Genomic DNA, 24,404 nt, shown 5'->3' with positions numbered 1-24,404 from the left:
AAGCTTTTGATAGAACTGACAAACTGAAGACTGGGGAAATTTCTCTGTCCTGCCCTATTCCATAGGCAAAGCTAACTCATCCTAATGCTCCTTTCAGACGTTAAAATTTACTAACGTTTCTTGTGTTTATCACAAAGCAATATGTGGGATCAGTCACAATTGAAAGAGGAAGAATCTAAATGTGAATTCAGGAAAATGGTAGCTCACAGGAAAAATGAAAAAACAGAGTTAGGATGACTGACTGGTGAGATGTGCGCAGGAGGTCAGAAATGTGATGCAGGCAGATTTTACATTAGGTTTGTAAGTGGAGGATGGAACGGTTAGTCTCGCATGGAGGACTCAGAATATTCTTTTTCCTCCTTTGCAGCCTATTCTTCCCTCAAAACACGGAAAGTGTTTAGGAGTAGCAGAAAGAATTGTAGTTGTAAAGAAAGTGATTAGGCAATAACAGGGCACTGAATTCAGCATGGAGAACTCCACTCAACTCTTCGAAGTTATACAGATGTGGGTAACAGTGGTGTATAAAACCCAAGAAGAGGCAGCCTTGTCAATATCACAGTTTAACATTCTTATGTGGTTGCTACTGGTTCCAGATGGCAATTATATATTGGAGCAGAGAAACAGAGCTTCTGCTTGTCCAGCAGAAACCAACTGAGGGATTTTAATGGGAACATGTATTTCTACTGAAGTAAGTATGAATTCTGGCAACTAGAGCAACAGACACATATTCTTTGCTAGTGTGAATTGGCAAAGCTCTTATGAAGCTACAGCAACTCACACCAGCTGAGATTCTGACCTATTACAGTAGATTTATACAATAACCACCTCCTTATGACAAAGATTTCCGTATTTCAGAGGTGATAATATTGATGGCTGACTCATGGACAAGAAAAAAATGAGGAAGAGAAGCTGCAACTTGCAACAAGAAAACTATCCCAAAGGTCAGTTCTTGGAAGCAAATAAATTATTGCTTTCAAAAGGAAGTCTAAGGCATGAACCAAAAGAAGACCTCTTCATCTGAACTTCCTGACTTGCTTTTGGTCTTTCTTTAAAGGCAAAAAAGTTAATGCAAAAGCTGATGTCTTCTTTTCTGGCTCTTCTGACACACCTTTCACTACCAGCATCAGATTGCTATCCAATAACATGTTAAATCAATGTGTCATGTGTGATTCTTACCATCTTTCTCTCCCTAGGAAGAAGTCATGCACAGATTTGTGTAAAAAGATTTTTTGATGTTTTCTTATGTGTTCAGAAGAGAAGCAGCGTTGGGAAATTTTCTTTTGAACTTGGAAGAGAAGCTAAAGAGGTATGTAGATGTTTCTGTTGTAACAGTCTTTCCTTTGAGTCTTACACTGTTTTCCAAAAAGATCTGTCTCCCACTGATACTTTAATTCTTCTGTAGCTTCTTTTGGATCCAGTCAAAAATTAGTTAAATAAACAAAAAAAAAGAATGAAGATCTAATGAGTCTGCTGAAAGCAGCTGGGTCCTGCCAATTTCATTTGCACAAAAATGGTGGTCCCATAAACAGTATCTTCACTTCAACTGATGGAAGCTGATAAAAAATAGAGTAATAAATAATAAATCAATGAAACAACTTTGGGACCCTCTTGCTGTTGGGGGTACCTATGTCCTCAACATCCATGAATCCGCAGATGCCTGTATTTCCAAAATGAGACCTCCTATACCACAGAAAGGTTGGCCCAGAACAATCCAAATCTTGATGGCACTTAGCATTTTTACACCTCTCCCATCCCTAAGCATCTTCAATATTTGCAGTACTGAATACAAATTATCCTCACCTGAAAGATTCTTTCAAATAGGCATCTGGAATACTGAACCATGTAGTCATTTCACCCAAGAAGGAGTAGATTGAGAATTCAAATATTTTCTCTGGTGTTTTGAACTCATATGTTGTAGAGAAGTTTCTCAAGCACTAGGGAAGAAGTTGTTCTGGGATTCAAGGTCTCCTTCCATTGACTTTTTTTTCACTTTTCTAGTATAAACAGTAATTAATCCAGACATGGGTTCAAAGCACCTGAGCAAGAAAAAAAGTACCAGAGATTAACTTTTCCTGGTGAAACCATTTTTTAACAGATTTTATTGCACAAGCAACAATTTTTAAACAAAAAAAAAAAATCTAGTTTATGCCACTGACATGCAGTCCCACTTTCAGTTCTTTAGTATCCTGTGGAAAAAAGTTCCACAGGTTAACTGTGTGTTGTACTTTTTTTTTTTTTTTTTTTTTAAAGTGTAGTGGAAATATTTTTGCTTTCCCTGATCTTCCCTAATAACATGTCATGGGAAGAAGGACCTCAGATTTCATGCTCACACAGACAGCTCTCCCCCACGCTAGAGAAACATAGAATTTAGGACTGAAGATTTAGGCTTTTTTATGTATTTGTATTCAGCATTTTATACTTCGTTTTCTATTCCTTTCTCTATAATTGCAAAGATTCTACTCATTTCACTACTGCTGCTAAACACTGAGCTGACATTTTCATTTCCATTGAACTACCCACATGAACTACCAGGACTCTTTTTGAGTGGTAATAGCTAATCTAGAGCTCAAAAGTGAGTGTGAGCATTTAGGATTCCTTCTCCCATGCATATTACTTTGTATTCGTCTTTCATAGGCAGTCTTATTACACCACGACCATCTATCAACCCTACAAATTCTCTGGCAGAATATCTGCATCTAACACTAACATGTTCAAAAAAAAAAGGAATTTATTACTGTTTTTTTATATCTTTAGTGTGTTGTTCCTTACAATCTTTTTGGTCTGCTTTAGTGTGAGTTACCATTTGATTTGCTAAAGTTTATGTTCTCTTCTATTTTCCTCACTGATCCACATAAGCTCCACAATTTGAAGGATTTCTTTTTACCCCAATTAGCTGTCCTTACAGTATTGTACAGTTATGCTGCCTTTTTTTTGTGTGGTCCTTTAAGGCTTGGTTTCTGAGGTTTCTTTGGATACGTAATGTACAATTACTCTGAGACTTTAATAGTGTGTATAAACATGGTATCTGCAAATTTTTATTCTTTTGGTTGCTCCTTTTAAATTCCACTTTAACAAGATTTCTCATTTTTATGTATTTCCCCTTTCTGAAGTTACAATTTTGGCTGTTTGCTCTTGTAGGAATGTTGATTTTAAGTGCCTTATGATCATTCTTAAAGTAGTCCTTCATTTTGAAGCAGGTCCCATGTATTGTTTAGGCATAAATATAAAAAATCACTTCTCCCCTCGTGGCTTAGCCTGCCAGTTCTTCCAGGAAACAGTCATTTATGGAAACTAAAACTTCAGTCTTGTGCCACAGACCTAGCTGTATAATTATCCTGTAAGGATACCTGTAGTGTTTCTGAAGGGCTTTCTTAGGAAATGGTGTACAATCAGGTTCTCTGAAGACCTATGGAGAGTGCTGCATGATATATAAAGTTTTCCCTTGTGAATTTCCCACATTCATCAGGCTGCTGCAAAAGCAAATGTCCCTTCTCAAAGACATGGGTTATCATCTCCTCTCGCACTTGGTTTCATCAAAATGGAATAGTTCAGTACCAATAGCTGAACAGTTGAATTAACAACTCTTAATTTTGGGGGTCTTAGAAACCATAAGAAAGTTCAGGTATTCTGGTTCACACTGTTTGGCTAACTTCCTAGCTGTGCTTTGGGAGTTATTTCTTCCTGCAGTAGACACTTAGAAATGGTTCAGCAAAGTCCCTGCGATCATTGACTCTGACAGGGAATAACCTTTATGCTTCAAGGCACCATTTTGCAATCATCTCCCATTAAATATTTTCACTGTGGCTCATGATCCATAATGCAGTTGACTAACTTGGGAGCCAAGAAGACTGTGACCTAGAGATTTTGATACAGCCCGAGTAGGGAATTTTTTTGTCCTTTTGAAGTTTCATCCTCATTCCAAGTTGATTGGTGATACACAATCTCATCACATCAGTTGTTTCTCCCCCCCCCACCCCAGTAACTCCCTTCTCTCTCTAGCTCCTAAAGACTCTGGAAAGATTTGGGATAAAAGGCACATGCATAGCCCTTAGCAAACCTGCTCAGCAACATCTGGGAGCCATGAGCTCACTGGCCATCTTTGGCTTTGCCAAAATTAGAAAGTAAAAGAGGGAGATGTTTCCTATATCTGTGGCTGGTCAGCACATCCATACACAGAAAGGTTCTTATTTCCCAGAAAAGGCTGCCCACAACCACATTGTCTCTGGGGAATGGTCCCTGGCACACATGATGCCCTGGGACCAGTCATTCTCTGAAGCAGAATCTCCTCCCTACTCAGCCACCTTCTAGCTTCACGGCAGCAGCCAGCCTTGGAGGTGTGTGGCTTGCAAGGACCACTCCTGCACCAGTAAATACTGCAGCAGCAGTTTAGATGTCCTTGCTACTGACACATAAGTCCATCTCTTGTCTCGGCCTGCAAGCCACTGGTTGGTGTCAGTTACCAGCTAACACCTAAGCCTTTACAGGCTGTTTCACATACATCATATATACACATCATACATATACAGCATATGTATGTGTGTACCTCATGCAGTGTTTCAACTTAAGTGAGTAGTTTCTGCACTAAATCCTATCTGTGAATTAATCTAGACTATTCTCAAATCCTCAGGACTTCAGAAGAGATCATGTGAAGTGCTTGAGGTAAAAAATTCTATAGTGTTTCTATATAATATATTTTATATAAATCTATATATTTATATATAGATTTTATATATATTTATATTTATAATTTTTATATATATATACATTTCTATAGTGTTTCTTTACTACCTTAAATAGATTGACTTTTCCCTGAAAAGCATTTTAATCAAAAGAGTAGTAGGTTATATTTTCTCTTATATTATTTTCATCCTAAATTTTTGTCTATAGTATTGGGGAAAGAATGTTTGTATAGTATGTTGTAGAGCAGACATCACACAAATTAGTCTAAACAAAAGCACAGTGATGACATACTACTTCTTTTCCTTATTTATGCTAACAGAAGTTATTAATTTTAGACCTAAACAGACAATATGCATGTTCTTTGAGTCTGCTTTACTGCAGGCACTTTTTTGTTACACACGACTATTAAATTTGCAAATTGCTCAGAAACTTCTGCCAAATTGCAATCAAGCAGTTGAAAGAACATGGCATATCTAATTGGGTATCTGCAACAACAACAACAAAAAGATGAATGTTTTCTCTGTGTAGATATATGTTTGAACTTGTGAGGATACCAGCTCTGAGCAAACTCTCCTGTATGTAGTTTGCAAAAGGGCTCAGAAAGAGTCTTGATGTCCATGGGCTGTAGAGAGTCATCTCGGTTGGTCCAATGGCTCTCCATTCCAGTCTTTCATCTTATAATATATAAACTCTGCTACTGCTACTCTGCAGAGTCCTGTGGAAATGCTCCTTGTACCATAAGATTTACTGAGGAACAGGGATGAGGATGCAAGAAGGAAATGCCAAGTTCTCTGACAAAGAGGATACTACTGCCTCTGTATGGCTGCAGCAGCAGAAAAAGACATTTCCCCTCTCTTACCTAGCAAACCAAGGAGGCATAGACTGCACTTCCAGTGTGTTAGTACTTGTCCACAGATTAAAAGGATTTCTTACGTGTGCGCACATACCCAAAATCCTTGATAGGACTGTGGCTGATATGCACTTCCTCTTCCAGTTGTCACTAACTCATTACAAGTACTGGTTGAAATCTGGGAAAATTAGTTGAACACAGGCTGTGGTAATGAAATATTGAAGCTCTTCTATGTGTCTTGATGGATTGTATTTCATAACATTCTCTGCTACTCTCTTCTAGATTTAAAAATATATCAGTGTGGAATAGTAGGATACAGAAAAGCTTCTGGGTTGGTGTAGGCAGAGTCTTCTAGGCTGCTCATAGAGCTTCTTGGTTTGTTGTCTAAATGTGCAGTATCTGTCCTCAGTTTATTCCACTGATGCAGTTTCAGAGGCTAGGAATGACTGGAAGGGGTAACAGTCTGCCTGAACAAATCTTTGCTGCAACTTGCATCCTTGTAAGAGGAGGGGATTGAACTGAGAGTGTCAAGGAAAAGGTACTGATTAAGACCAGGAGTCTGATGTATTCTATTGCAGCCCCATGTAACCAGTGGTATAGAACTGTGAGCTCATGGTTGGAGACCGGATTTTTAGCAGTGACTTCTGACTCTTGTGCTAAAATGTGCTTTGAATCAAGATGTGCAGATATTTCTTTTAAAATTTGGAGCTTATCAAATGGTACTGTAGATGCTAAGGGGCCCCAAGGCACTGTGGCTTCCAGAACAAGCATCATTTGGAAACTGGTAGATGGGTTCATTTTGGATTCATGGACTCATGTCTCTTCATCTGCCTGTACATGCACACCAAAATGTCTAGAGCAGTGTAGAGACTTTAACTATGCCAAAGGTATAGCAAACTATCTGAAAACTATCAAAAAATTGTATATAAAAGCAGACAAACGTTTTCTACTACACCATGTTCTTTGGAAACAACTATGATAATAAAACATGAAAACTTCTGTAGCTTGCTGTTTAAAACATATTCATTATTTGTTATTAATACTATCCTGTCCTATTAAATAGCCATATCAAGACTTGTGCGTGGTTAAAATTAATCACAACTGGATTGTGATTTAACAACTGAATGAGTCATAACAATTAAATTTTATTATTTTGTTATTTTAAAGCACAAATCAGGCTTATTATAATTAAAATGCAAATAATTTTCCATAGGCATGTGCCAAAATATGGATATTAGTTAAATCTTAATGATTTCCTTCTGAGTTAGGATTTTATTGAGGGTGATACTTAGGTCTCGTGTTTTGTTCATTTCTCAGTCATGGTCTTCAACATTCAGAAGGAAATCAGCACAGACAGAAAAACTGAACATTGAAGAGACTTGTTCATGGCTTCACTTTACTTTCCGGTCAATGTCCAACTTACAGATCCTCCTTGCTGGTTGTGTGATCTTGCATGGTCTAACAGGAAACTAATCATTGGGCCCAGAGGTTCAGTTTCGCAGGTCCAAGTGGGGAGGTCTGAACACTAGGAACAAGCAAGAGGCCTGTGGCCACAGTCAGCCCGAGCACCCTGAAATACCAAGTCCTGCTCTCAGTGAGTAATAGATGAGCAGAACACCAGCACATATGATTGAAGCTCTTGCTTTTTTTTTTATGAAAATAAAGCATACTTTCCAGTGACTTCTACATACCTCACAGTGGGATATTCAGGGACTCTGAGGACTGGATGGGTTCAACAGCCACAGAGGAAAAACAATAATATGGGTAGAAGAGTGGGCCTGGGGCAATGTAACTGTCATCCTCTGCACCATCTTAAAACCTCCAGTACCTCAGACCCTATGTGGAGGTGCAGCAGTTAAAGCTTTTACTGAGCCAAGAGTTGTGTGCCTTGCAACTGAAGATCAAACTGTGGTCTGCTGGTAGTACAGCATCTCTGGCTTAGATACACCCAGTTGCAAAAATTAGCGACATTAAAGCTATTTGACTTTGGAATAATATTAACAAAGAAAGAGATGCCAATAATGGTCCACAGCTGCAGAGAGAAGAGGTGGGAGAATTAAGATTTAGGTCAGTAAAATAAACACTGTTACCATGACAGACTAATCTCATCCAAGTAACTCTTTGCTTGTTTTTTCCCTAGCTTTTTGTAACCATGAGGAAAAATGCCAGCAGTTCTGTCTCACAGAGTTTACAAACCACCTCCCTTCTGAACTCCCTCAACAAGGGAAAGAGAGGACATTCCCTCACTTCGTTTGAGTGACTTTTTTTTTTTCCCTTCAGTAATCTTCTTTTCTTCAGTAGAAATTAGTATGGGTTCAGGTGCTTCCCTGGAGGCGTGGTATCTCCCTCTGAAGCTCCCTGTGAGCCAGGAACAAGGAGCTGTCACAACAGCAAGGTTAGCATCAACACCAGAATAGCAGAGCTGTCTTGTTAGAGATCTGTAGCCCCTAAGGAGTACTGAGCATCCTCAGCTTCTGATTCACCCTTTGCGGAATTAGTCTTATAATATTTTTAATGGGTATCCATTCTGCTGCAATGTATAGGAGTGCAGTGACCCTTAAATGTCACCGTCTAACATTACTTTATTCACTCTTAATGAAACTAAAGAGGGCTTAGAGAGGTTTGTGCCCAAGAGCTGTTCACTGGAATTGCACCTTTCATTAACTGACTTTGGAGAGATGAAATAAAGTGAACTTTTTGAAATATTTTGATATTGGATACACTGATTTTGAGAGCAGCAAATCCCTCTGGTTCAGACCCCAAATACGGGCTTCTGATGATTAGGATATAAAATGAACTGTGAAATCCTATATGTCTAATATCCCTTCCTAATGCAAATCAAATTTGTTACCCTGCCAAGTAGTTTGATCCTACATAGCATAGAACAAGGCAGCTGGCAAGCAAGAGCTTACATTTAAAAGATGAAATGTTGGCGGTTTAACAGAATGGCCCTTTAATGCTGGACACCCATGTATAAAGGTGAATGAATACAAAACGAAAACTTACAATAGTCTCATTGTGTTCAAAGAACAAAAGGACAATACGCCAGTTGCCAGGATGTACCAGAGAGTAGGACTGAGATACACCTTTCAGTTTTGGACTGGCTTTTAGATACAAGCCCTGGCTAAAGTTTGGGAGCCCCAATTTTAGAGTAAAGGAACCCATCACAGAAATCTACCATCACAATGTGTCAGGTAGTCTGTAATCTAAATGGGCTCCAGGAGTTTAAAATACCACTTTGATTTGAGAAGTATTCAAGTGCTGCTTATGACATCTGAAAACTTAGAATCACCAGGGCACTGACTTACATGACTCTTGTTTTCTCTATGTATGTTTAGTAAGGGGAGCCATCTTCCTGCAGTTCTGCTTTACTGCTCAGCTAGATGCAGGGAAAAAAAAAAAGTATATATGAAGTCCTCATTGAACATGTTTCTTAACATGTAGAAAAATAATGAATTTAAATAAAAACCCTCTTGACCGGTTTCTAAGATTTGGACATATATTGCTACAAAGAACATAATATATTAAATCCCTAACTGCCAAACCTTTGCTGAAGATCACATAGAGTCAGAGAGGATTTTTGTGTTCTAATATTAAAGGAAATATTGTTCACTTTGGTGAACTGAAGAAACTGTACAAGAACAGTTTATCCATGTAAAAATATAGCCCACAGATTGCTGCCAAGGACAGCAAGACCTATGTTGATCTGGTGAGTAAGTCCTGGTCACATATGCTAAGAGTTGCTTGGGGAAGCTATAAGTTACATACATAATTTTTTTTAATTAAAAGCTGCGTGAAATTCGATGCCAAGTAGAACACAATTTAGTCATTAAAACATCGTTTTAGTGACTAGTTATAATATCCTGAAAGGGACTGCTAAGGGAATGGGAAAAGGGGCAGGGGTTAAGGCTTGGGGGCGCTAATCTGAATTAGAACTATAATTTTAGTACTTTTACAAAATCAAATGTCCGTTAATAGCAATTAATTATTCCAAAATAATTATTCCAAAATTTTAAAAGGGTGGGAGAAATCTTAGCCATGTGGCACTAGACTTTTTCAAAGGCCTCATTTTCTTGATAGAGCAGGGATAGGATTTCACCAGGGCACATGCATTCCCAATTCCACTGTACTTCTTTGCAGAAAAAAGTTTTCTTTCTTCAGATATTCAGACAACAGGTCCCAGAATAATTGCTTGCCATCAATAAGAAGCTGCTTCTTGTCCTTGTTTCCCTGTTGGTCAGTTGCACCAAGGGGAGCAAAAGAACATGCAAGATACCTTCTGAGTAAGCATTTGGGGTAAATGCTGAAAGAAAATATCCAAAAGAATGGATCCAAAATATCCAAAAGAATGCTCTCGTAGGTGAGAGAAAAAGCAGTCTACATCCCGTTTTGAACGGCAGGGTGTGTCCTTCAGACTAGTTCTGGAGAGGCTGCTCAAAGTGTGAAAATACCCATCACAATACTGCCTGTTTTGTTGGGGGTTACCAGAGACGAATGACTTATTTTTTAAGCATACTTGGGGAAGAGATCTATATCATTGTCTAACATGGACAGTTGTTGCTTTGTAAGCAGAAGAGAAGGTATTTGAGTGACTCCTTGCTTCATCTCTCTTCTTAGATGTAAATTGGACTTATGTTGATTCACATTTATTTACTTTTGTTTGCTTGTTTGTTTATTTGTAAAGGGGCTGTGTGAGAGAAGAGGTATGTATAGACTGCATGCCTCAGCTGACATGTCTATGTTGCTCCACTGCTGTTAGCTGAGATGCTGCTTTGGCACAAAGGGCATAACCTCGTGTACTCCGCTTTTGCGTATTCATATGAGGACCAGTTGACTCTTAACTTCCTGTATCACTTTCCTGTTTGAAAGCAAAAATTAAAAGAAAATGGAGGTGTGGAACACCACAAGGGGGTCCTGGTAACTTCACTACACTTAGCATACTCATCTGATTGTTCTCATACATGGCAGGAGAAATAACTGTGCAAAGTTGTCACTTACCTGATTGAAAATGGGTGAGTTGTATTTTGGTGAATAAATTTTCCTACCTTTTTCCTAAGGTAGTGACATTTAGAATAGAAAGCTACAGACTTGAGGCTAGAGTATGTATCCTGCTTTAATCCTGCTGAGCCAAAGGAATAAGAAAATTGATGTCTTTATTTTGTGATTTGTTTATAAACTTGTCATATATTCTTTGGTAGTTCTGTGAAATTATCAGATAACTAGTAAGTTGACAAACAACTACCCAGAAAATAGGTTAACAGTACAACTACCCAGACAAACTGTAGGTTGTCAGTAGGCAGTTCAGTGCTAGTAATCAAAATTTGAAATTGATTAGAGCAATTCTTAGAATCATCCTCCTGATAAAAATGTTTAAAATTAGGAGTTCAGGAAATGGTCTCTGATAATGTCTTTCAAAATTTGCTTAACTTAAGTAGTGTTTGTCTTTTCTGAGAACACAAAATAGTTTGAACAAAATCATAGCAGAAGTGTTTAAAAATGTGAACAAATATTCATAGACAACTTTTTTTTCTTTTTTTCTGGAACAGTTGCCTAGTCCTGCTTTCCTAGATGGTGGTTAACTCTCCTTCTTCACAGAGAAACAGCACCGGGAACCTGCTGATTCTCTTTTCACAGTTCTTGGATATGTAATTTCACACTTAGAGAAGAAAAATTGTGTGAAATGTTGTAACTGACATTGTCAGTCAGCAGGAAACCTGAAAAGAGATATTGAGATTGAGCTGTGAAAAGTGACAACAGTGGAGCAGTACATTTTTATGTGATAGATAGAGCTGTAGGGCGCAGGTCATTGCAGCTTGCAAGGGGCAATCTTTGTGTTACCGATATCCCCAGGGCTGCAAAGTCTGAGTGCCATGCTTGGAAAGCTGATGGGCAATTTGCTAATGCAGCAATCTGAACACAAGCAGAGGTAGCATAAATGTGTGGGCCAAAAAGCAACACACAATATGTGTATCATATAGACATATTTTCCTCCTCATTGGTTGTTCTAGTATCATACAGTGGATATTTGTAAAAAACCATTTTGTACACACAAATGTAAAAAAGCCATAATGAGATTTTAAAATGGAAAGTTCTACTGCCGAGAACACTCTTTTCTGTTAAACTATGGTTATTCGATCAATAGTACTGCACGAACTTTATATCTGCATGGCTCCTCAGGTATTTTACACCCACTAGAAATTAGTTATTAAATACTGAAAGGAATAAACAGTACCTTCTCATTTGTGGAGCAGCACTTGGAGACCTTCCTTTGTTTCCCTTACTGTTCTGTAACTTTGCAAGTCTGAATATGGGAGGTACTTTTCCTAAATCTTCCCAGCTGAACACATGAATTATAAAGCTGTTTTTAAAAAAATAAAATTAATAATAATGACAATAATAGCAATAGTAACAGTAACAGTAATAATAACAAAATAATACAATTACTTTGAAATTTTTTTCAATTCTACTGAAATTTAAAATGATTTTATAAAATCATGTTGATTTCTTTTAATTTCTCTTTACAACTTCTTTTCACATTTGAAGATACTGTTGATATATTGCATTTTGTCACCTTTAGGATAAAGTGTTTTGATTTTTTCCATTTCAAATCACTTTTCATTTTGAATATTTTATAATTATAGCATGCAATAAGAAATAATTTCATTGTAAATACATTTTGTTAAACTGTTAAATGTTAAACATTTAGTCAGTGTGCAGTTTTCATAACATTTTCCTTTACAGAAATTTAGACATTTTCTGGTTTCACATGAAGATAAATTTGGAAACTTCAGAAGTATTGGGGAATGAAACAAATTATCCTCCAGTCAGTTTTACTGTCCAGACTTGTCTGGACCATTCCCACAGATGGTGATGCCGAGAGGTTCTTCAGCTTCTTGCTCTGAAAGTATTGTTGTTTCTATATTGTGCTTTAGTCAGTAACCTATGTTGTCCCTGGCATTGCCCACTTCAATTTCTTCTGAGCTCGATCCACATATTAGTACAGAATTGAGAGAATAAGAATAATTGCTCCTTTTTTAATAACACTTCATGTGTTTATGAACAATCATGCACACAAGAGTTATTTTCCAAATCATTGCTTATTTTTGTTGTTCCCTTCTGAGTTCTCCAATTAGTATGTATTTCTTTTTTTAATGTGGTGTTCGTAACAGCATGCAGTGCTCCAACTGAGGCTTATCAAGTGAAGTAGAACAGAATAATTACCTCATTTCTTTTACGCGTGACATTCTTATTAATGTGACTCAATACAGAGCATTTGCCTTGTTTTGCCACAGCGCTGCATTGTTGATTCATATTCAAATAATTAGTCACTCTAAATCCCCATACTGCTCTGTAGGCCTGTGTGCTAATACAGGCTATCCCACAGCTGCCAACAGGAGCACACAGGAGCTGCAATGCGGGTGCTGGGCACTGTACAAAAAAGAGATAGGTAATGTCTCTTCCTAACCAGACTGCTGAGCTCTGTACTCATCTGTGATTACTGTTTTTGCAGAAGATTTACGGTATTATAAGTACATCCCAATTGTAAGTGATTTCAGACTGCTGTCTCCAGTGTATAATACCTCATCATTTGTCACGTCTATCTTCCAAAAATAAGGATTCGCCCTTCCTTTCCACATGCATAGCCTCCAGAAGATGTAGTAAGAAGCATTAAAACAATGGAAATTGTCCTTGTCCTGAGACAAATATTACTGGAGTAATTGTAGCAATAATAAAATATTAATTTCTACTGTCATTCCAGCTGTGTCTCACAGCCCTAACCAAGGCCATGAGCAGTGCAATTGCAGAAAATGTGAATGCAAGAACTATGGTCATATTGGACATTGGAGAGAGGTTCTCTCTCCTGAAGACTCATGGGGTCATTGGCACCATCACTATAACTCTGTTTGGACCTCCTTCTTCATGCCTGGATTCAGGCATTCTTTTCCTGAACTGGTGATAGGTATTTAATATATCATATTATGCATCACAGAACATATTTTTCTTTAACAGCAGGCACAGATTTTTGCTATATGCCTCCTAGAAAAGTCTTTAGATGGGAGCAGAAGGCTCATGGTTTTCACTCTTCTGTGTTCAACAGGAGAGTAAGTGTCCACAAGATATGGTGATCTGTGCACAGATCTTTTTTTTCCCCAAATGATCCCAGGGCTTGAGTTCAGAGAATGACAGTTTTTCTATCCATATGGCTTTTGATGGGTGGCTTTAAACCCATATGGCTGCATTGGCAGGATCCTTGGTGAGGCTACTCTACCCCACAACCAAGTAAAAAAGACTTGAATTTTCACACTAAAGGCTCAGTTTTAACTTCCTTGCTTGGAAAGGACACACACAAACACACAGATTATGATCATGCTTAGTTCACCTTTCCAGGCAGGTTACTGTTTCCCTGGATCTACGGAAGTGTTGGTGTTAGAGGGACGCTAAGGTCTCTCATATAGGCTCACCTCCAAAAATGAGATAAAGAGAAGTAATTGGTCTCCCTGCTGTTCAGTTCCTAGCCTTCTTCTTGTGTGGTTTTATACATCAAAAGTAAAAGAGTTGTGGCCACTTTGGTCACTGTACCTGCACCTGAAGTGGGATAATCTACAGACATGGTTTTCTGGAATTTGGCCCATATGCCTTGAGGTAATGACTTGAACTTGGGTCTCCTGCATCCCAGGTGAGCACCTTGAATAGAAGGCTCTTATTGTCTCTTTCACACTGATCTGATAAACATTTAGTTATTTCTATAAAAGCAAAGAAGCTCCAACAAAGTAAACTTAATCTACAGGCCTAGGATATGAGAAACTCAAGAAGGGAGCCTTTTACTGAGCAGACCTCACAGGAACATGGTCTCACACACCTCAGAGGAGTTCTGCTTAGCCAGCAAGATATTTTTATTTTGTTTTAACTCCTTTTCTCCCTGGTTTTTATGAAAAAGAAAGATTTAATGAAAATGACTTATTTTTCTAAAAGTCATTCTGAAAACTTCTGTGTCATGTGTACACATAGCGTTGTTTAGCTAATTAAAGATATTCAGAAATAGTTCAAATTCATCCCCCAAATAAGGGTTTGTCTTAAAAATGGAATTTGGATGTAGCACATTAGATTTTGTTGTTTAGACCTAAAGGATCTTTGTTTCTCTCTGCCTTTTCTTCTAAAAATGGAAATTGAAGTACTTACAGTACCATGTGATCCCAGGAAGTAGAGCTTGGAAAAAATGTAAACCATTGTGCCATAATATTTTCATCTGGCAATATTACAAACTAGGATTTTCAAAGAGGTTTGAAGAAATACAGGGGACAATGTTTATTGAGTCACACATGAAAAAGTTAAGTACCTTAGATTCCTTTCAAAATCCTGGATGTGGAATATTTTACATCTACAAAGTTAACTGATTTACTAAGAAGTATAATACCAATTATAAAGTCTGCAAAATCTCTGAATTCAGGGTGCAATAGTAAGAAAAATGCCCCAGATCAATATCAAAAGAATTTGAGTTGTTATGAATTTGAGTTAGTAGTCACAATGTATTCTATGACTGGAAAGAAAAATGGCAGACACTTGTTCGATATGTTAGAAAGTGGATTTAGACTCCTCTGAGACCATGAATCCCGATAGAAGCATTGTTGATCTAAAGATGATAGAAAGATAGGACTAGGTCACATGCTGATGGAAATGAGCATAGTTTTCTTGACATTGGTGGACCTACAGTGATTGATTCCAGATGAAGTGATGAGATGATTTGGGTACGTTATGCCCTCCTGAAAGGCTGTTGAGAGATGCTGCAAGATCAGTGCTGGGATTGCTTCACAAGACACAAATACATGGTGCAACAGACTTCTCTTTAAACAGACATGGGAAGGAAGAAAGCAACAGCATCACACCCTGTGTTGACGAAAAGCAGCCTTTGGTGAAAAAAACAGTGGTGTGTTCAGTAGTCAGGAGTTTGGAAGGGAGGCAGTAAAGGCAATGCTAAGACACAGAGACAGAAAGAACACCAGTAAGTTAAATTAGAGCTTGTAGGTATCCGCGGCTTTCAGCATCTTCAGAAAACCCCTATGTGTACTTGCTTTTACACCTCTTTAGGTGGTCACTGAGGTTTGACTCATTGACTGCTTGAGTGTATTTGTCTGGGAACTGGATGAAGGATGAGATTGGCTCTAAAGGCAGCCTAGTTACAGCAGTAGCACAACTGAGTCAGCTTTAATAACTGGCTGAACCCAGCACTGCCTACAGTACAGCAATAGTCTCCTGGCACCCAGCATGGGCTGTAACACTGGGTCTAGACATCAAGTAAAAATACAGGCAGCTGGCTTGAGCCAGGGTTCATGGTGTTATGGCTAGTGCAGTAGCTAAGCTAATTCACCAATGCTCTCCCAAGTCATTTGTATCCTAACAATATAGATAGGCCTAAGCATGACTGCAGATACTCATCAGTGGTTCAAGGACTATCTCAACTATTTAAACATTTGGCAATGTGCTCCCTCTGGAAATTAAAGTAAAAAGCATTCATTGACTCTGAAAGCCTCAAAATTTTTAAAGTAAATCACTCCTTATTTGAAATGGCAGTATGAAAATGCAAAGACACAGGAATCTTAAAGTCAATTTCATAGACTTGATAAAAACTGAAAATAGATTTTTACTATTTTTTTTAATCTTAGATCATCATTTACAGTATTTAAAGGTATCGCAGAGGTTTGACAGGTCACTTGGCTTCTTTATAGAGAGCTTCAAGCCTGCTGTCACTACTGATCTTTCATTATCCTGCATTTGCCCATCAGAAGAGAACATACAAAACTGTTTTCAGAGTAACTCATTTTGCTAATATTGAAACAATTGACCAGTAAACTACCCAATTAAGGCTATATTAACTGGGATATTTTATCTCACTCTTATTTTCAAGAGTCAACAATCCAAGTACAAGGAGACTAATGACTTAAAATTCAGTCTCCTGTGTTCAACTGATGGAGTTTTGTTCCTGGGCTACCTCCTCCTCAATTCATTCAGCGTGAATGGCAGATTCCTACATCGTGTCAAGTTTCAGATCACCATAGAAACAAACTAGGAGGCAGTTTCATTAATCATTTAGAGCACAAGAAGTCTAGGTCAGTCTGATTGCAGCATATAGAGTATCATCCTAGCGCCACATGGGACTCAGTTGATTTGAATTAAAAAAGATTAAGCTGCCCCTAGGACGCTCAGCATCATCAGTTTAAGTTCTCATGTAACAGTGGTCTCTGGAGCCACATGGATTAGGAGACTGAAGCTATGCATTTATTTTTCAGGGCTCAGTGAAACATTAGATGAGTGCAGGTGTCTGAGGGGAAAAAAGGACAAAGATCACATATAGTTTTTTAGACTTGTTGCTGTTCTTTTGAAACTGGAAACAATAACTCAGTTTTATTTCTCCAGTGACAGTTACCACTCTTTTTTGGCCTTGCAATGGTACATCTGTTATCTAATGTTTACAATTGAGATTTATAAAAATTTCATACTACAAACCCTAATTTTAGTGCAGAGCTGCAAGTTGGGCATAGAACAGTTTACATGAATGCTGACTTTTTTTTTTTTTCCCTGATGGAGTAAAAAATGCACGAAATAAATACTGGTGACATTTTAGTTTTACTTGAATGAAGATTTATTGCTCCCAGGAAACTTACTTACAGGCAACTACAAATCAACTTGACTATGAAATAGTTGTATATGTATACCACAAAATGAGCCCCCCCCTTCCAAAGTACTCACCTTATTTATGGGTCTTTCCAGTACTTCAAAGACCTCAGTAACTTAGTCCAGACTGGTTTATTGCTTTGTAGAACTAAGACATTTCAAGGGGAAAGTTGTAGGTTACAGTGTATTAGGTCTCTCTCTTGGGCGGCTGAGAATCCCATGATGCTATATGAACTGTTGATCTAAAGCTTATTATAGCCTCACTTCCTACAGTATAATTCTTAAATCTTTTTAAGTTATACAGTACTGTCTTTAATCCCAAGCACTAAACCTTAAAGCAGAACTAGCTTTCCAAAAGCCAGAATACCATCTGTGAATATATGTAATTATGCTTTGTTAAAATGCAATTCACTTACTTGCACAGGTGGTCTACGACCTATATCAAATTAGTTATTTGAATTTTCAAAAAATGTTTTACATAGAAAACTCTGAGACCAAACTCCCCTGTCATGTATTCCTCATGGAGAAAAAAACAAGTCCCGTGTACAAAGGTACTCCACTTTACTTGAGAATTAAAACACCCCACCCTTTATGTTTTACCAATTTGCCTTCTGCTGGGCCAGCTACCTGAGCTGTGATAGTACTAATGTGTCAATGGTGAAGCCTCCTGTTACAGCATATCTAGGATATAAAATCAAAAGTTATTTTTTTCCTGATATGCTGTCATTTTTAAATGTATCATTCTGTGGTTTTCCAAGGAAGAAATGTCATTATACTCTGGAAGCATTTCTCCATTTTCCTAGCATGGTGCAAACTGACTGATTATTCCACTGGGAAGGGGAAAGTGGGTATTATCCCACATGGGGTTCCTGGCCTTTCCTGCTGCCCAAAGCCATCAGTGAGAAGATGGCTTCTGCATAGCTGTTTCTAGGCTGGTAGTCATGGCAGTATTGTTTTCTAATAATCTTGCAGCAAGATCAATTGTCCTGGCATATTAGTTAGTTTCCAAAACACTTCTCAACACAAAACACCAAAAAAAAAAAGTTTCACCTTCACTCTGCTATGTAAAACAAATAGAAGGCATGTCTGACTCATTACATTAACCGACTTAGTCTTATTTTTCTGTTAACTTCAGTGGTAAAAGTGTGTTCCTTTTTTACTGTATGTGGAGCTAGCAGAACACTACCTGCATTCCTGTAAATGGATCATCATCTGAACCACGTGCTTGTTCCCAGTCTTTCACAGCCAGGCATTACCAATACTTGACTTGAGCAATAAGTTGAAGATGCTGAGGCGTCACAAAGGATGTGAATCATTCTGTCAATCCTTTTTTTATTCAGCTATTGACCCATAGCTCTGGTTGAATTTGGGAAGCCTGAGGTCAAAAAGAAAAGCATCATTTTTCTTGTAAGACAAACATATTTGACTGAGAAAAAGTGAGCTAATAAAAATAGGGAAGTAATTTTTTAAAGTAACTTTTTAGAGTGCAGTAATTTGTCTAATCATATTGCCCTGGAATATGATTACATGTAATGCATTCATGTTACACAGGAGGGAATACTCCTGGGAGGTAAATGATCCATTTCTTTTCTGTGCTCAACATATGGGTATATGTGAAAAAGAGGAAGGTCTAAACTCTACCAGTGCTCACAATCTATTGTTGATGGAGGACTAATTGAGTTGTTTGGAAATTTCTGGAAAGAAACGTACTAATTTGAATTTAGGTGAATACAGTTCACCCAATTTAATCAGTCTTGGTTACAGAAAATATGGGTATAAAACAAATCTCTCCATCCATTCATTAATCCATGCAAAATTCTTGGTCACTTTTCCATAACCCTCCAGTATTTCCTGGTAGCAAGCAGAGATTTACTGGAGGAATTAAAGAGGCTTCATTTCTCCCACCAACAGCAGCTGTTCAGCCCTGCAGCCTTCCTGCGTAGGGCAGAGCTGCACCGATCCTTGGTATGTATGACTCATAGGAAAGTAATGAAAACTTGGGGCTAGAAGAGACCTCAGGAAGGCAACAAGCTGATACTGGAAGTGCTAGAGTAGTTCATGTAAGATCAGAACATAAGGAGCTGGAAGACACATCAAGGCGAAGCATCTGAGTGAGCCCTCCTGGATGCCGTAATTACTGGAACTCCTGTTTGCACAGCCATCTTCTCATGTGGTCTGGAGTGCTGCACAATGGTGGTGAGAAAAGCTCTTTCCAAAGGGAATGGTGCAGGTAATACATAAAAGTCACATACAAGAAATGCCAAACTATAGACTTGCCAACCAACTACAAGTAGATTGAGCTGTTCAGGAAACTTATGGGCTCCACAGATTTTCTAGGGACTGATTTTGTTGTCACTGCATTCTAGTAGCTGAGGTCCTGAACCAGAATTCAGAACTCCTCTATCATCCTGGATATTTAAATTCGTATATTCTAGGATTAGGCCCACACCTTGTTATAAATTGTAAGTATCATTTATGCATTTCTGTCTTGTAAAAGCCAAACGTATTTGGGTAGCTGTCACATTGTGCCTGGAATGTGATGAAAACAAGAGGTCCTGACTGCTTGCTGCTGAGGAGCTCCCAGGGCACTTCTCAAAGGAGCAGGGGTGTTAACCCTGATATCCTGGTCAAATTCCAACAAGGCTAATTATATCCCACTTACCTAAAACTCTGCCATACCTTCCCTGCTTGGTGTAAGGACTTGCTGTGTGCAGCAGGCTCTCTTCTGGTCCTTTTAAAGGCTATTGTCTTCCACAATAAGAATCTTTATTTAGGGAACAGCTGAAGTCAGTTTCATCCAATCAGGAATGCTACATAGGGTTACTACATAGGGTTTGAGGCAGAAAGACTGCAAAAGGAAGAGTAAATATACCATGATGTTGCAAATGCAGTTATGGACAGTCACTTGTGGGCAATGCTAATGGCCACAGTAACAGTATCCATCATGTTCTCTTATCCGGCCTTCTGCCTGAGGAGATTAAAAGCAGGATAAACGTGGGTGGGGGCCAGGTGATGAACAAAAGTGTGGGGGAAGAGTGGCAGAGGTGACTGTTCTCTGGAGATGAGAGCAAGGTGCCCACGGGGGAGCAGGAGAGGGTTGTGCTTCTTTCTGAGTCCAAATCCAAACTTCACAGTGAACTACAGTCTGTTGAGGTCACTTGTGACAGCACAGTCATTCAAGACTTTATAGTAAACGAGTCTTCCTGAGGATCTCAGGCCTACTTCTTTCATATATTTATTAAATGGTACTGAGAAATTATTATAGCTGTATAAAGCTTCAGTGGGATTGATCAATGGGAAAGAAAAAAGGGGGTTAAAATTTTGACTAAAAAGTAAATTATCAACTCTGAAGTTGCAATACTGCACCTTATTGTTTGTTTGGAAAGACAAGTGTACGTGTGGTGTGTAACACTATGGAAATGGCCACATAATAATCCCAGTGAGACTTTTTTCCTCGTTTAGAAATAAATATTTCCAGAAGGAAAACAAATTATGCAAATGCATCTCTGTCCATTTTTCTACTGGAATCTCATCTATCTCATTATCTTTTCGTTATCCATAGCCACCAAAATATCTTTGGAATGAACAGATATTACAGGTTTACCAAGCATTTGCCAGAGCAGACATAAAAGTGGATTTCCAGATTGTGGAAACCATTCTTAGTGTTTTTTTGCTCTCTTTCCCTGAAAAACAAATTTGCTTATATGTCTGCAAAAGACACTGCTACTTTGTGAGTCAGCAGAGCCACGTCCTTATAGCTCACCTTGTATGGTAGAGTCCTACATTCAAGGTTCTTTTCTGTCTGATACATATATATATACACATATATATATACACACACTTACATTACTTAGATCACTGGCAGCATAGTGGTTCTGTTATCTAGCAGAATTATTTCAGTGTGCCTGTAATATTTAGTTGAGGAGATGGAAGTAGGATATGCATTTGATAAATTAAACATGTGGGTGTGCACACAAGTGTATGCACATGACAGTTATTCCTGGTTTTAGAAGACAGGTGCCTCTGGCACAGCTAGCAACCTTAAAAAATGAGAATAAGGGCGCAGAGTCTTAAATGCCTCTTCCTGTGTCTCCCCAAACAGGCTGAGGCCATGTTAATGGAGAAGCACAAAGTGAACAAGATGACCTAGCAGATGGTACCAGGATGTACTGTACTTTTCCTAAGATAAATAAAGCCTGTCATCTTCAGCAGTATCAACAAACCCTACATATTCTTTAGAACATAATAAAATACAGTGTTATAGGGTTCCAAATTGCTATGTAATTCCATATTCTCTGCCATGCTATTAGGTTCCCTTATTTTGTTTAATATACCTAAATATTAATTATGTGAACATGGGATAAAATGCCCATTTATCCATCTCCTTTTCACCATCATAAATAAGAGCTTACAGTAAAACAATAGCATATAAACTCTGAACTGCTGCAATTTAGGACTTCAGATTTCAGATTTGTAAACTGTTTTTATCCAGCAGCAAAATTGCACTGAATGACTGAGTTCTTGTAAAAAGCAACAAAAACTTTCGATTTCTGCAAGGACTCATGGATTTTTCATCCCAGAACTTATGAACTGGGAAAAAGGATGATTGAAGATGATTTAGTATTTCTTTTTATTATTATTATTATTGTAGATGCTTTTATATATCAGGTAAATGAATCCTGCAGTTTCTGTGAGAAAAGAAAGCCCTCCTTCATGTTAGCAGGCAGAGAGACCATTGTTGGTTTGCTTAGGAACATGCAGTACACAAACTTTGGGTGAATTTTATGATTTTTTCTTGTCCAGAGAGAGAGCCAGTTTAAAGTTTCTCAGCCCTATCAGCAAAGCAGAATTTTACTAATCCTAGAGGAAAATTTTGTTTTGAAAGTCAATCATTCCTGTGTTGGAAGGTGAATTTACAGATGGGAGGCATGAGGAGGTTAATGCCTCTGCCCCTATCTAGCCACCTGCGTATTTAAAATCTTGTCCTTTCCCCAGAAGAACAGAGTTAGCTGTGCAAGCTAACAGCTAATCTCCTCCTCCCCATGCACAGGCAAATAGATGATTTGTTGCTTCTTTTTACAGGCTGTTGCCTTTCAGCTTGTTTATGACCTAGTGTAGTGCTGCCTCCAGGACCTTGTTTCTGGGAGTGACAAGATGTCCTAAGCACAGTAATGCTCATAATGGGTGGGTATAGAAAAATAATTCCAGACAGAAGGTTCTTTTCTAACCAAAATCTCAGCTCTGTAGTGTGTCCTGCATGGCCTGAGCCATCCAGTGACACCTGGAGCATCATTAAGCCACAGAATGGTATGAGGGACTGCAGGCCCAAACAGTTCTTTGGTTTATACATGACTGCTCCTATGTCTGTTTTTTCTTCCTGTCTAATATAATTGTGTTATTATCCTTATGTATTTCTAATCCTTTTTGAATCCTGCTGTGCCCTTGATCATTCCTGAACTCGCCTGGAAAAGGGGATTGTCACAGTTTGATGTACTAGCAAGGCATTTAGCTAGGCTTTTCCAATTATCAGCTGGTATTTCCATTGTGTAATGGAAAGCATGAATGCATCTGATATTACAGCTCTGAGCTTAAGAGTAAACCCAGCTCATATGAATTGTCACAAATGTTACTATTGATAAAGTCAAGATGTGTAGAAATCAAAATGTACAATATATTGCTGAGTGAAGACTTCTACATCCCAAACTCTGGGTCAAGAAATAGAGCTATGCAGATGTCACTTGAAGCAAGGACTTCCACTGCCCATTGCAATCTTTCCATCCTGAAACAAAAAACTTCTTGAGCCAGCCTTTTTTATAAGCTGAAAATCAGTACGGAACTATAGATCTATAAAAGCAGATGTGTAAATGGCATAAAAGAGTGCAACATGGGTGATGGATTAGTTTGTTGTTGTTGTTGTTTTGGTTTGGTTTGGTTTTGATCATGTTTCTCTCATATACTTCATGAGTTACTTCCACAGTCAGAAATGTATTACTTCAAAAAATGGCTTATAATTCTTGCATGTGACATAAAGCAACACTGGATTTTAAGAAGTCAGTTTTGAAGAAGGAAAGACGGAAATTTTGGACTTCATATTCAAAATTATTTCCTTACAGTAAACTCTGCTGGTCTGTGGAACCTTGTCCCAAGCGGAACTGGTGAGATGCATCCTGGACAGGACGGTGAGAGTAAGACTACTCAAAACACTTGGAAATATCTCCTGCTTATATCTTATTTATGGAAGTCAAATGAGTGTCAGTCTGTGCTCTGTTGTATTGGTCTTCCATGAGCCTCACATTTACTGTTCTCAGCTGACAAGCAGTACAAGTTAGTCTCTCTCAGTTTAGCTTAGGAACACAAGGTCAGTTTTGATCTTGTGTCCTGCCTCCATATCCTGGCATTTAAGACATCATCTTCATCAGACACTGGCATGTGATGTGTCTTCTTTTCTGCAGAGTAGATATGTGATGTGCAAAATAATTTAATGCAGCACATAACACCTATTACATCACATCAATACCCTGCCAGCACTTTAACAAGATTCCCTTTTCTGTATTCAGCTCCAGGACAGGACTTTCACCGTGTGTTGCTTTAAGATGCAAAATGTTGGTTCAGCCCTTCACAGGAAGCCATCAGCAAAGTTAGCAATTTCCCCCAAACCTCGAATTGTATGTAGGATTTTGTATTGCCTCAGTATTATTTACAATGTTTTGCTGTTTGTGATTAGGTTTACAGGAAGGCCGGCTGCAAAGTTCTGATCTGGATTTCTGCAGAGTGTTTGGTTCAGTTCTGGGTTGCAGCACACTGTAGTCAGCGTTTGTTCATATCAACATCTGTAAAACATTTGGCATTACTTGAAAATATTAGTCACGATTGTAAAACTAATAAAAGTCCTTCTTTCATATTTTAACTATAAGGTGGTCATGTATGCTGGGCACTCATCATTGATTTAGATGTTATCTCTCTGCTAGTACTATTTTTGCTGTGCTTGCTCCAAAGCCTGGATTTTTGATCTGGGAGTAATTCTCAGCTGAGAAAATTAGTTTAGCTGAAGAGCTGTGCCAGAGCTTAGAGGACTTGTAGTTGATTTTCATCCAGCAGCTCTGTACTGATTTGTACCAATTCTCAAACCTCTTAGACAAACTCTATGGTAGATTTTCAGTGTCCTAATAAGCAGCACTTTCACATGTAAAACAAGGCTTTTCAA

At 38.3% G+C, this 24,404-nt stretch overlaps 2 long non-coding RNA genes across 2 annotated transcripts in view; one reads left to right on the top strand and one right to left on the bottom strand.

Annotated features, from left to right (window-relative positions):
- LOC136790360 (uncharacterized) overlaps nucleotides 1–24,107 on the top strand; it is a 53,627-nt gene extending 29,520 nt beyond the window's left edge. Inside the window, exons 3-5 of the long non-coding RNA XR_010830167.1 lie at nucleotides 856–941; nucleotides 1,194–1,306; nucleotides 23,314–24,107. This is a non-coding gene — a long non-coding RNA (uncharacterized lncRNA). The remainder of the gene's footprint in view (nucleotides 1–855; nucleotides 942–1,193; nucleotides 1,307–23,313) is intronic.
- Nucleotides 9,573–18,620, bottom strand: LOC125184774 (uncharacterized). The gene is made up of 3 exons (XR_007169166.2): nucleotides 18,387–18,620; nucleotides 11,763–11,888; nucleotides 9,573–11,244 (listed from the first exon to the last, which is right to left on the bottom strand). It is a non-coding gene; the product is annotated as an uncharacterized lncRNA (long non-coding RNA).
- Nucleotides 24,108–24,404: the final 297 nt, after the last annotated feature.

The sequence above is a fragment of the Anser cygnoides genome, chromosome 3, assembly GCF_040182565.1.
Source record: "Anser cygnoides isolate HZ-2024a breed goose chromosome 3, Taihu_goose_T2T_genome, whole genome shotgun sequence".
NCBI classification, from domain to species: domain Eukaryota; kingdom Metazoa; phylum Chordata; class Aves; order Anseriformes; family Anatidae; genus Anser; species Anser cygnoides.
The sequence above is the reverse complement of the archived record's forward strand: the minus strand, read 5'-3'. Positions and strand labels throughout refer to the sequence as shown.